The sequence below is a fragment of the Temnothorax curvispinosus genome, unplaced genomic scaffold (genome assembly GCF_003070985.1).
Source record: "Temnothorax curvispinosus isolate PA1 unplaced genomic scaffold, ASM307098v1 QBEX01010053.1, whole genome shotgun sequence".
Taxonomy (NCBI): domain Eukaryota; kingdom Metazoa; phylum Arthropoda; class Insecta; order Hymenoptera; family Formicidae; genus Temnothorax; species Temnothorax curvispinosus.
Window position 1 is genome coordinate 1,098,536 of NW_020219833.1, and position 9,819 is coordinate 1,108,354.

General features: G+C 39.6%; 1 long non-coding RNA gene across 1 annotated transcript in view; it reads right to left on the minus strand.

Annotated features, from left to right (window-relative positions):
* The window catches only part of LOC112459682, a 72,185-nt gene that overhangs the window by 9,137 nt on the left and 53,229 nt on the right, over window positions 1-9,819 (minus strand). The window contains exon 2 of the long non-coding RNA XR_003041351.1: window positions 7,383-7,458. This is a non-coding gene — a long non-coding RNA (uncharacterized LOC112459682). The remainder of the gene's footprint in view (window positions 1-7,382; window positions 7,459-9,819) is intronic.

The following is a 9,819-nucleotide window of genomic DNA, read 5'->3' on the forward strand; positions in this document are numbered from 1 at the left end:
CTCGGATTTTTCAAACACTCTTATTTTTTTTGTACGCTTGTAAAGCAATGCTATCAGCGGCCTTCACTTCCCCGATAAATGAACGGTTGCTTTAATAAGAAGTACTGTTTTATAGACACTGGCTATCTCTTCAATTAGCCTGACAGAAGAAACATAAGAGCAGTTTTGCATAATAGCGCGGAATATGAGAAACTTTAATCCACGCAATATCGCTGTAAAACGTTTTCTTTTAGTCGACTGTCACGTAAATGCACCGTCGCGCCCGCGTAAAATTTATATCGTTTTTAAGGTAAATTTAACGCGCAAATGAAATTCCAGAGATATTTAAATTATAATTCGAACAAAATCTAGTTTTATAACAAATCGTACGTGGCTCAAGAGAACATATCTGATAAATCTTGAATAGAAAGGTTTGAAAGAACCTCGGACTCGAAGTATTTCTTTGCTGATCCGTTTCTCTTTCATCCGTAAAAGCGCGTAAAAAGTGTTCGCAGCGACATGCGAGGTCGTCAAAGAAAACTTGCTATTAACATTCTTTGCTCGTCATGCAGATGGAAACAATATGTCGAGATCGTAAAAAAAACGCGAAGTCAGTGTGGTACAGATATTTGGCGCAACAGAACGAACACGTCATTTACAAAGGACATCCTCTTCTCGTATTACTGGTTACAAACATCGCGTGGTCATCGATACACGGATCGATTTTGCTGGATGACAGGTTATCCCAATGGGTCTGATAACAAGATGTATGGACGACGATGAGCCTTCGAGGAATAAGTTCAATGATAAGCAACGGTTACGTTAAAAGATAAAGTAGCGGACGAGATGAAGCAGAGACACCGTCAATTAATGTTCTCGGAACTTAATAACAGCCAACCGCGCGCGTTCACGTAATCGAGTATAGAGTTCATTGACCGTAATAATAAAGAATTTAAGCGGAAGAGGTTCCGACTAAGTTATGCAAAAGTTGTTATTAACGAAAATGAGAGTTATTTAGATAAGATGTAATAATGGGTGCGTTCCGTTTTACACATGATGCGCATAATGCATCATTTATTATCCTTGTTGTTCACCGAATGTTGAACAAGAATAAGTGATGCATTATGCGCATCATGCGTGAAACGGAACGCACCCAATACACAAAATTTTCGACGAGTATAATGGCTTTGCGCAGTTCCAGAACTTGTTGAGAAAAAGAAAAGCAGAATTCTGCTAATTATATTAAAATTCTAAAGTGCTGACTTTATAGAAATCCGTTTACAAGTATTTTATGATTCTAGGATATATATTAAGGCTGGGTGATTTGCTTCGAAGGTTTCGATATTTGAACTTCGAAGCTTTGAATTCTTTCGAAGCTTCGAAGTTGTCAAAAGTAACAGCCGTAATATATATTGGCCTAGTAGAGTCGACAACCTTTTTATTCGGACAAGAATTATAGCGAGAAAAATGTCTTACGTGAGAAGGAACTCGTTGCTGTCTGTCCATTAATATCGGCGATTAGATAATAGTCATTGCAATTTATGCCACGAAAACAATTTCGCTGAGGAGGCAGCTGAGTAGCCACTCAAAACATCACACCGACTCGTATCGATCGTTAAACGAAATGGAGGCAATTAAATGAAATGGTTACGCTCGAAAACGCTCGCTGTTGTTTCTCGACTTCCATTCTCCATTACCTCGCGCGAAAGTCGATACACGTGTTAGGGTAAAATACATAGGTGCTTTATCAAGCACCCGTTGCAAGCGTTAAGAGCAGCTGCCTGATGAGAAAAGTACTTGATATTTAAGGATCGTTCATTTCGCGTTGAAATCTCAATTTCCAAACATATCGTCGATATTTAGAAATTGTCGATTTCAGTCAATATCGCCATAATAAAAATAATTCCTGCAGAAACTTACTAGTTGATAAAAAATGTGACAATTTATTAAAAATAAAATATTGAAATATCAAATACTTTTAACGATGTGCGAGAGAAATAGAAGCATTTTAAACTGTGTCACATTTATGTGACACAGCACACGACCCTGTTATCGACATTCATGATTTTACGTGTTCAATGCATGTTCTCCGGCGCGGCACTTTGAAATCATTAACGCTAGTGCATACATAGGTGTGTGTGTGTGTATGTGTAACAAGAGAGGCGAAAGTTTGTTCCCTTGCAGGACGAGCAAACAATTTTTTGAACCTTTGATCTTTTCCTTCAGCGCAGCGTATCGTTTCACGAAGATTAATGTGTGTCGCACGCTCGCGCATAAGAGTGACTCGCTGTAATCTCCGCGAAGGAAAAAGAATCACGTTGGCGGGATTTCGTTCGTGTTCTCTGAGATAACGCGATTTTTTCGTCGGAAGTGCGAATCATAAACTTGCAGCAACGGCCGCGAGTCCGGAAAAAAAAAGGAAATGGTAAAAACGAGAAAGCGGAAAGAGAATGCGGTCTCAAAACAAGGGGTAGCAGCAACGCCAGCGGCGAGTAACTGCTACTTAAGCGCGATGCAAGAGAGTGAATATCGGACTGTAAGGGGAATTTACGTGTGGGCTTCGATAAAGTACCGGCAAACTTCCGCATTGAAGACAGTTCGAGTCTGATATCTCGAACGCGACGATACGGCGGCGTCGGTATACGACGAGGGTACGACGGGGACGACGAGGACGAGGTGAGAACTCGAGACAGAGAGACAGGGAGGACAAGCGGCATCCCGGTGGTGCAGAGTGATGGTAGGGGGTGAAGCGGTGCAGAGCGAGCGATGGCGCAATAACGTTCGTCACCGAGAATTTCCAATATCACCGTTCGTAGTTATTGACGGACCGTAAACTCCACCGAATGGTAATCTAAAATCGTGCGGAAAATGAGGATGCGTACAATCGATGATTCGCGGCGACGATCGTTTATAGCCACGGGGGTCCGGCGAATATATATACGCGTAATTATACAGCACCGCGGCACCGTACCGTCACGGCCGTTTTCACCGATGAATGATAAATCGCATCCTCCGCTCGCGTCCGCGGAGAGTGTGTTTCCTCTGATCGCGCCGCGCCGCTCCGCGCTCGCGAATTCGAGCCGAAATTATATATCTGAATATGCGGCACCGACTTGCCGTTCATTAATCGTCCTCGATCCGGTCATATTATGTAGCACCATCGACTCGTCCCGATTATTATACAACGTTATCGGGATAACTGCGCTCGCTACGTAAACCCGATTACCACGAACGAGAAACGAAGGAAAACCAATTGTCGCGAATATCGAGTATATTCAAGTGATGTGTTCGAACTTTCCGAGAAAAAAACGCATATGCTATGACAAAATTCAACAATTGTTCCTACGTAAAAGATAACACACTTCAATATTTATTTTTAAATAATCCCAGTTACAGTTAGTAGGCGGATGATATAAGAATTGTTCAAATTAATATCTTACTTGGTCAATAGACGAATAAAAAAAGCAAAGTTCAAAGAACAAATATATATGAATAAAGGATACAGCAGACTCAAAATTTTCCCTAAATTATGATAAAACTGCAACGTCGAGACAATAAAAAGACCGGGGGAAGTATGAAGCAAAGTTTTCCTGACTAATGCGTGCTTCGGAATGCGGCAGGATGGAAACCACCGTAACTTCAATGGAGAAACTAGCGCGTAGCATGAGAATCACATTAAAAACTCACGCGATCTTATGCACGAAGGTTAACTGCATCAACCTTCGTTCGCACGCGTACGCTGACGTTGAAAATATGGTGCCCGTTAAAACGAGCTCGCGCTCACAAAGGTTGATGCACGGCTCCGTGAACACTGGCAACTCAATGAGCCATTTTTTTTAATTCGCGCCAGCAAAGCCCATTTCGGGGCCGGGCGCGGTGCAAAGTTTCGTTTCGGAGTTGTACGGTACGCGTGACCAAATTCCAAGAGTCATCGGAGCGGATTGATTAAAACTTTCGACGGTGTTCTCTGTCGCATTAATGTCGCGCGGGGTATTCGAGCCGCGTGCCAAAAGCGCAGTGAAACGGAGGCGCGAGCTGAAAAACGGCACGCCGGGAGACAGTATCCCCGACGCCGTGACACAGTGTACGACGTCTTCGCGAGCAGGTCGGATAAAAAATAGTCGTATAAATCCTGCAGGAAATCGATCTGGCGTCCTTCTTTCTCTCCAGGTTTCTCCCCTGGCACCCTTCTCCCACCTTGACACACGCAAGATTTACTCGCGGCCAGGAACCAATTTCACCTCTCCATCCGTCATATATCCACCTGATTAGGCGATTTGTTGCAGCCGGATATTCCGAGGGGATATGACATGTCGCCCGGACGACTCTTTCGCGATCGGCACCGTGACTTTACGCGTTCGTACGTCCATTATTCTACAAGTTGTTCAGCTTGACCGCACTTTCCGATTATTCATGAATTTTTCGGTTCTCTATCTATAAGATATTGAAAGTAAAATGTATGGAATATCTTACGAAATAATCTTCTTTTGAACATTAATCAAGTAAGCATTAATAGTTAAGCAATGAACTGGAAATTTAGAGGGATTAGAATATCAATTATTCACTTGCGGATCTATGTTTACTTGCAAGTCGGATCTATAATAAGCATTAGAAAGTGATGGAACTAAATCGACCCAAATAAATTATTATCTCTAAATTAGAGACTCTAATTAATCTTAGAGTATGAATTTCTCGTAATGATAACATATGTTGATGTTTGCGTTAATTATATTACCAAGACTATTATACTGCAATATCAGGTTGCACATGATATATATATATATATACACCCAACTTATAATAATAAGGTTTGATCTAATTAACAAAACCACCGCGCGAGAGAACATCGACATGTATTATTACTCAAACCTCAAATCAAATTTGTTGCACCAACATGCCACTAACTTTAGATTTAATTCCTCGCATTGGGCGTATTTGCTAATAAAGTTAAGTTTGCACCATAGCAAAGAAAGACTAAGAATGTCTGAGAAAGTAATCAACCAGCGCTAGCACTAAATCCCACGGGATTCTGGCTTCGCGTTGAATACCTTTTCAGACTCTAACTCGTTCTAAATCCGTCTTATATCTATGGCACGATGTTAAATCCATTAAAGACTTACGCTGTATGAATCATCATAAATTATCAACCGCGAATGTTTTACTACTCAAGAAAACGAGACAAACGTCGGAAGTAACTCGCGACCGGCGAAGGTGGATTCGACAGAGATCTATCGGATCCATCGGATGACCAAAACTCGGAGTGTTATGCGAATTAATTAACTCGAAATGTAACGGGATTTCAGACACGCAGTCGCAATGCGAAACCCCCGTCCCATATCTGTCCGTTTGAGATGTGAATTTGTCCCGCAAATTACATTATGTACACGAGGCACGGCCTCCGGAACACGATGTGAGTCTTCCGGCCGAAGGCACAACGCGAGAGCATGCACTCTGGACGCGCGACCGTGTGCTGGTAAAATTTAGACAGCGAATTTCAGGATACGCCGAATTGCTGCAACCCAGTCGACGACGCGTCGACGGCACGGCGGGCGCCGACTGGGGACGGGCGAGCCCGGGGACTCGTTCCGTCCGCGTCGGGTCTCCCGCCTCGTCTCGTGTGCGCGAGTATACGCAATCCCAAAATATTCCGGAGTGGCGATATTTTCTGAACATACGAACGGCCGACAACTGGCCGTCTGTACACGGGCCGCGTGCGTCCGGGCAATTTACAACGGCGGCCTTTTGAATTCAGCAACGCTCAACCGAGTGCAGAATTTTAAACAATTTGCCGCGTGACATGCCGACAGTTTCTATAAAGCCCGCGAAATCTGTACGGATTTTTTTTTGTATATTGGGAGCCAACAGAAAGATAAATTGGTAGGGGATATATTTAGGCATTCATACGGCATATCCACATTTAGCGCTAAATATGATGCATGCGCATCTACGAATGAACATCCATGTTATCGCATTTCTCACGTGGCTACGTTCGGAGTTTCTGCACCTGTCGGGAAAAGACGGTACGACTAACGTCAATCGTTTATCTTTCAGCAGATATCTTCCTAATTGATGTCAATTATTGCGAATTGGTATCCTTGCCGTCAATCAAATCTCGGTTCTATCAGGTCACCGAATATTGTGGAACAAATTGCTCGCTTGGTCCAGACTGTCTAGAGATTGGAGAACTTGGCTTGAAACTGATTTCTACGCTCGGCGTCATTATTTTCGTTATTTTCGCGACACAACGGCGGCCGAATCAAATCCGTTGAATTCTCGCTCGAGCATTTCGTCAAAAACGCAATCACAGAAACAATAGCACGAATCTAAATCACCAGACGTTCGTTAGGAATGCATTTTGAACATGTACTTTGGACGGATTTCGTATTAACTAGCAGCTTTGCCCATCTTTTCTGAGAGAAATTTATTCTATATACGATCGCAGGCATTTTGACGCAAAACAATCGACACTTTCGACAAAACTCGATCTCAATCGATCTTTTTTTCAAATACGAGTATTTCGGTGCCATATCCGAGTTCGCCCAGGCGTGCATTGTTGCGAATGCAACAGTCGCAACACATATTTTCTCATACGGCGCTGACTGTGCTCGGCGCAAAACTGAAAATACGCACGAGAAGAGTTCGGCGCGTTCGGAGTTTTTCACAGTGCATTCGGCAAAATATCATCTCTCGGTAACAAAATCCGATATATCCTGAAGTGCGGTCGAATAAGTGAACAGATATAAATCTTCGTTCCATATCACAATCGAAACTTTTACACCTATATAATATTCCATCAGCGCACGGTTACGCACGATTTATTATTGACCGAAACACAGGCGCGAAATTTGCCGGAATGCCACCCGCAATAATTTTCAACACATACAGTTGGTCAACCGTCGTTTCGAACCTGTATCGAAAATGTATCGTCATATTTCACGATACGAGCGTTTCGAACGCGACGCAAGACCAACATCTAATCGCCGTATGTGGCAATATCCGTGGTGGAATAGTGATAAGAGTGCTGAATCAAATATATGGAGTAACCGATACGCTGAGTCTTATCTAGGCGAGCGAGTCATTGATTTATCATGCGTCGAGTACTCGCTCCGTACGATAATAACCGATAACGAGTTGGTGGGTAAATTTCTAGGTAACGGATCGATGATATCAGCTTTCGTTTCTGTTGGCACATCGCAATTTCGATGTGTTATCGTGAATCAGCGGCATACAATTACGCCGGTGCCATGCACGTCATCGTGTGCGTTGCGTTAATAAGAAATTTGAATCAAAAATGCAAGTACATGTACACGCGCAGAAATACAAGCAATCATACCAGCCTCAACTCGGAAGTTAATTTAATTTCATTGTTGTTAACGTACAAACATACAGAATAATACACTTACTGGCGAGACGTTGGAATGATTAATGCTTCCAGGTTATCACCGTCGTTTTGGTCCAAATGGCACTATGTTGTTTAATCTGAAACAAAAAGATGAATGTATTGTCAGTTTGTACATTAACAAAACATAGGTAGATAACGTTTCCCGTATCAATTTACATTAAAATGCATGTCTTTCCGGTTTTATGCTATAGTATTTTTAATCGGCCGTATTGTATCTGAATTTTTGCATCGTGATTAAAAATTTCAATTACTTTATTACTGTTTATTTAATATGGTAATTATAGTATAGCCATTGTTTCTCTTTCATCTGGAGTTAAATCTTTCACATGTATTACTCATACATATCTCCAATACTTCCTAAACCGTCAGATACAGTTTGAGTCATGATGCACGAATATCTAAATACTAAATGTGTTTGACCGAAAATGTCTAGTAATTCTAGATCCTGGAAGTAGAAAATTATTAATGAATTCTATGAGATTTTTGCTGCTACGATGTAGCCAAGAAAACACTTGAACGACGGACGTTCGCTTTCTTCCTTCAGGTACGATCGATCAAGCACGTGACTCGGTCACGAAACGCACGCGAAACATTTTCTCGCTTTAAATTATAAGAGAAAGCAAATTCGCTACGAAAGTGTTTTTTTTCTGGCCTCTGTGTCGCAATAAAACTCTAAAAAAAAAATAAAGAAATTTTCGTAGCATTCATTCGCCGTGATTAAATAAAAAGCAAGTATTATAAATGTAAATTCTAAACGCGTGTGTCTTTATGCGAACACAGTTTTTCAGTGATAAAACTGGACATTGCACACAATAATGGTGAAAAGATATAATCGTATTATATTTTGTAATTAAATAATAAAACAGCCCTCAACAGCTAATTAGCACTTAATAGCGAGATGGATTAAAATGCGTTTATGAATATCGTACGTGCCGACATTGTTACAGCAAAATTATTTCCGCGCTGATTCGGAACAAATTAATACCTCGGCCGGTCATTTTTGTTTTTAAACCTTTATAAATAATAACTCCACTATCGATAACGCTAAATGATATTAATATCATAACATAATTTCTTTTTACTAAAACAAAATTTACGGTATAAGAAAAATCATATGTGAACAAAAAATATAAATTGTATCTGGCAAAAAGTAAATCGTTAAAATAGATGTATACATATTTATTGATATAGAACACCTGTGTCAAGAAAATGTAACAAACGATCCATATTACGTCAATAAATCAATTTCCGACTAGAATACAATCTTTTTTTTCTTTTTTTCAAACAAACTTTTGTTGCATTTATTCTCTATAACTGTAATTAATTTTTAAAAAGTCCATGTCTACAGCGTTCAAATATAAAAGAATGCGGTTATAAAGTAAAAGACAATAAAGACAAAGAATTTAAACAAAAATATTGAAAATCAGATTTATCAGAAAGTCATAAATTCTATGTTAGGTTATATGCGTATATAACTTGTAGAACAGAAAAGGTTTCTAAATATCAGAGCTTACACGTAACGACATTAAAGAAAATTTATAAGACTTTCTGAACATTATTTATTCAAATCTATATCCGCATTTGTAGTCGATTGCATGTGTGTGATGAAGGTTATTGACATTTTAATTTATTTTGTCTTTCTGTTATTTCACTTTTACAACAGAAAGATAAATTAAAATCTCAAAAATCTTCATCATGCAATCGACTACGAATGCGGATATATGATTTGAATAAATGTTCAGAAAGTCTATATGTATATACATATATGTATGTCTTATATTTAGATTTTAGTCGCGCTCTTCGAATGTGTGTGTGTTTCCAAAAAAAGCGCGAGTAAAATTAATAGCTTATGTTATAAATTAGCAAAAGGTAAACATACTACGGAAAGAATGATAAGTATAGTGGTAGGCACAATATACTCAATTTCAAAATATATAATAAAGTTTTAGACCTTAAGAGACATTTAACGTTCAAATTAAGAAATTTTCCAAAACGCATAGCGCTATCAAAAAATAATAGGAAATGTAATGAACGGAATCGTATATATCTCGCGGTGCAAATAACAGTGTGGACAAACTAGCAATAAAATATGTAATGCAAAAAAACCAATCAACAAACGCACATACCTACCAATCATTACGGCGATTTTAAATGGATTGAAATTCCGGGGCGATCCCCGGGAAATATAACTCAATAGTAACTAAAGTAAAAAAAAATCGCGTACTATGATCAATAATTATAATAAAGAAAAGTCAATAAATGAGTCGATTTACGCGGTAATCCAGCGAGATTGATTCGTGCAAAGTCAGCCAAATAGGTGGTTCCAGCGACATTAGAAATAACTTATCACAATTTTTGGTCTTGAAAATCCGCAGTTCTTCATTACTTTCCTATATATATATATATATATATATATATATATATATATATATATATAT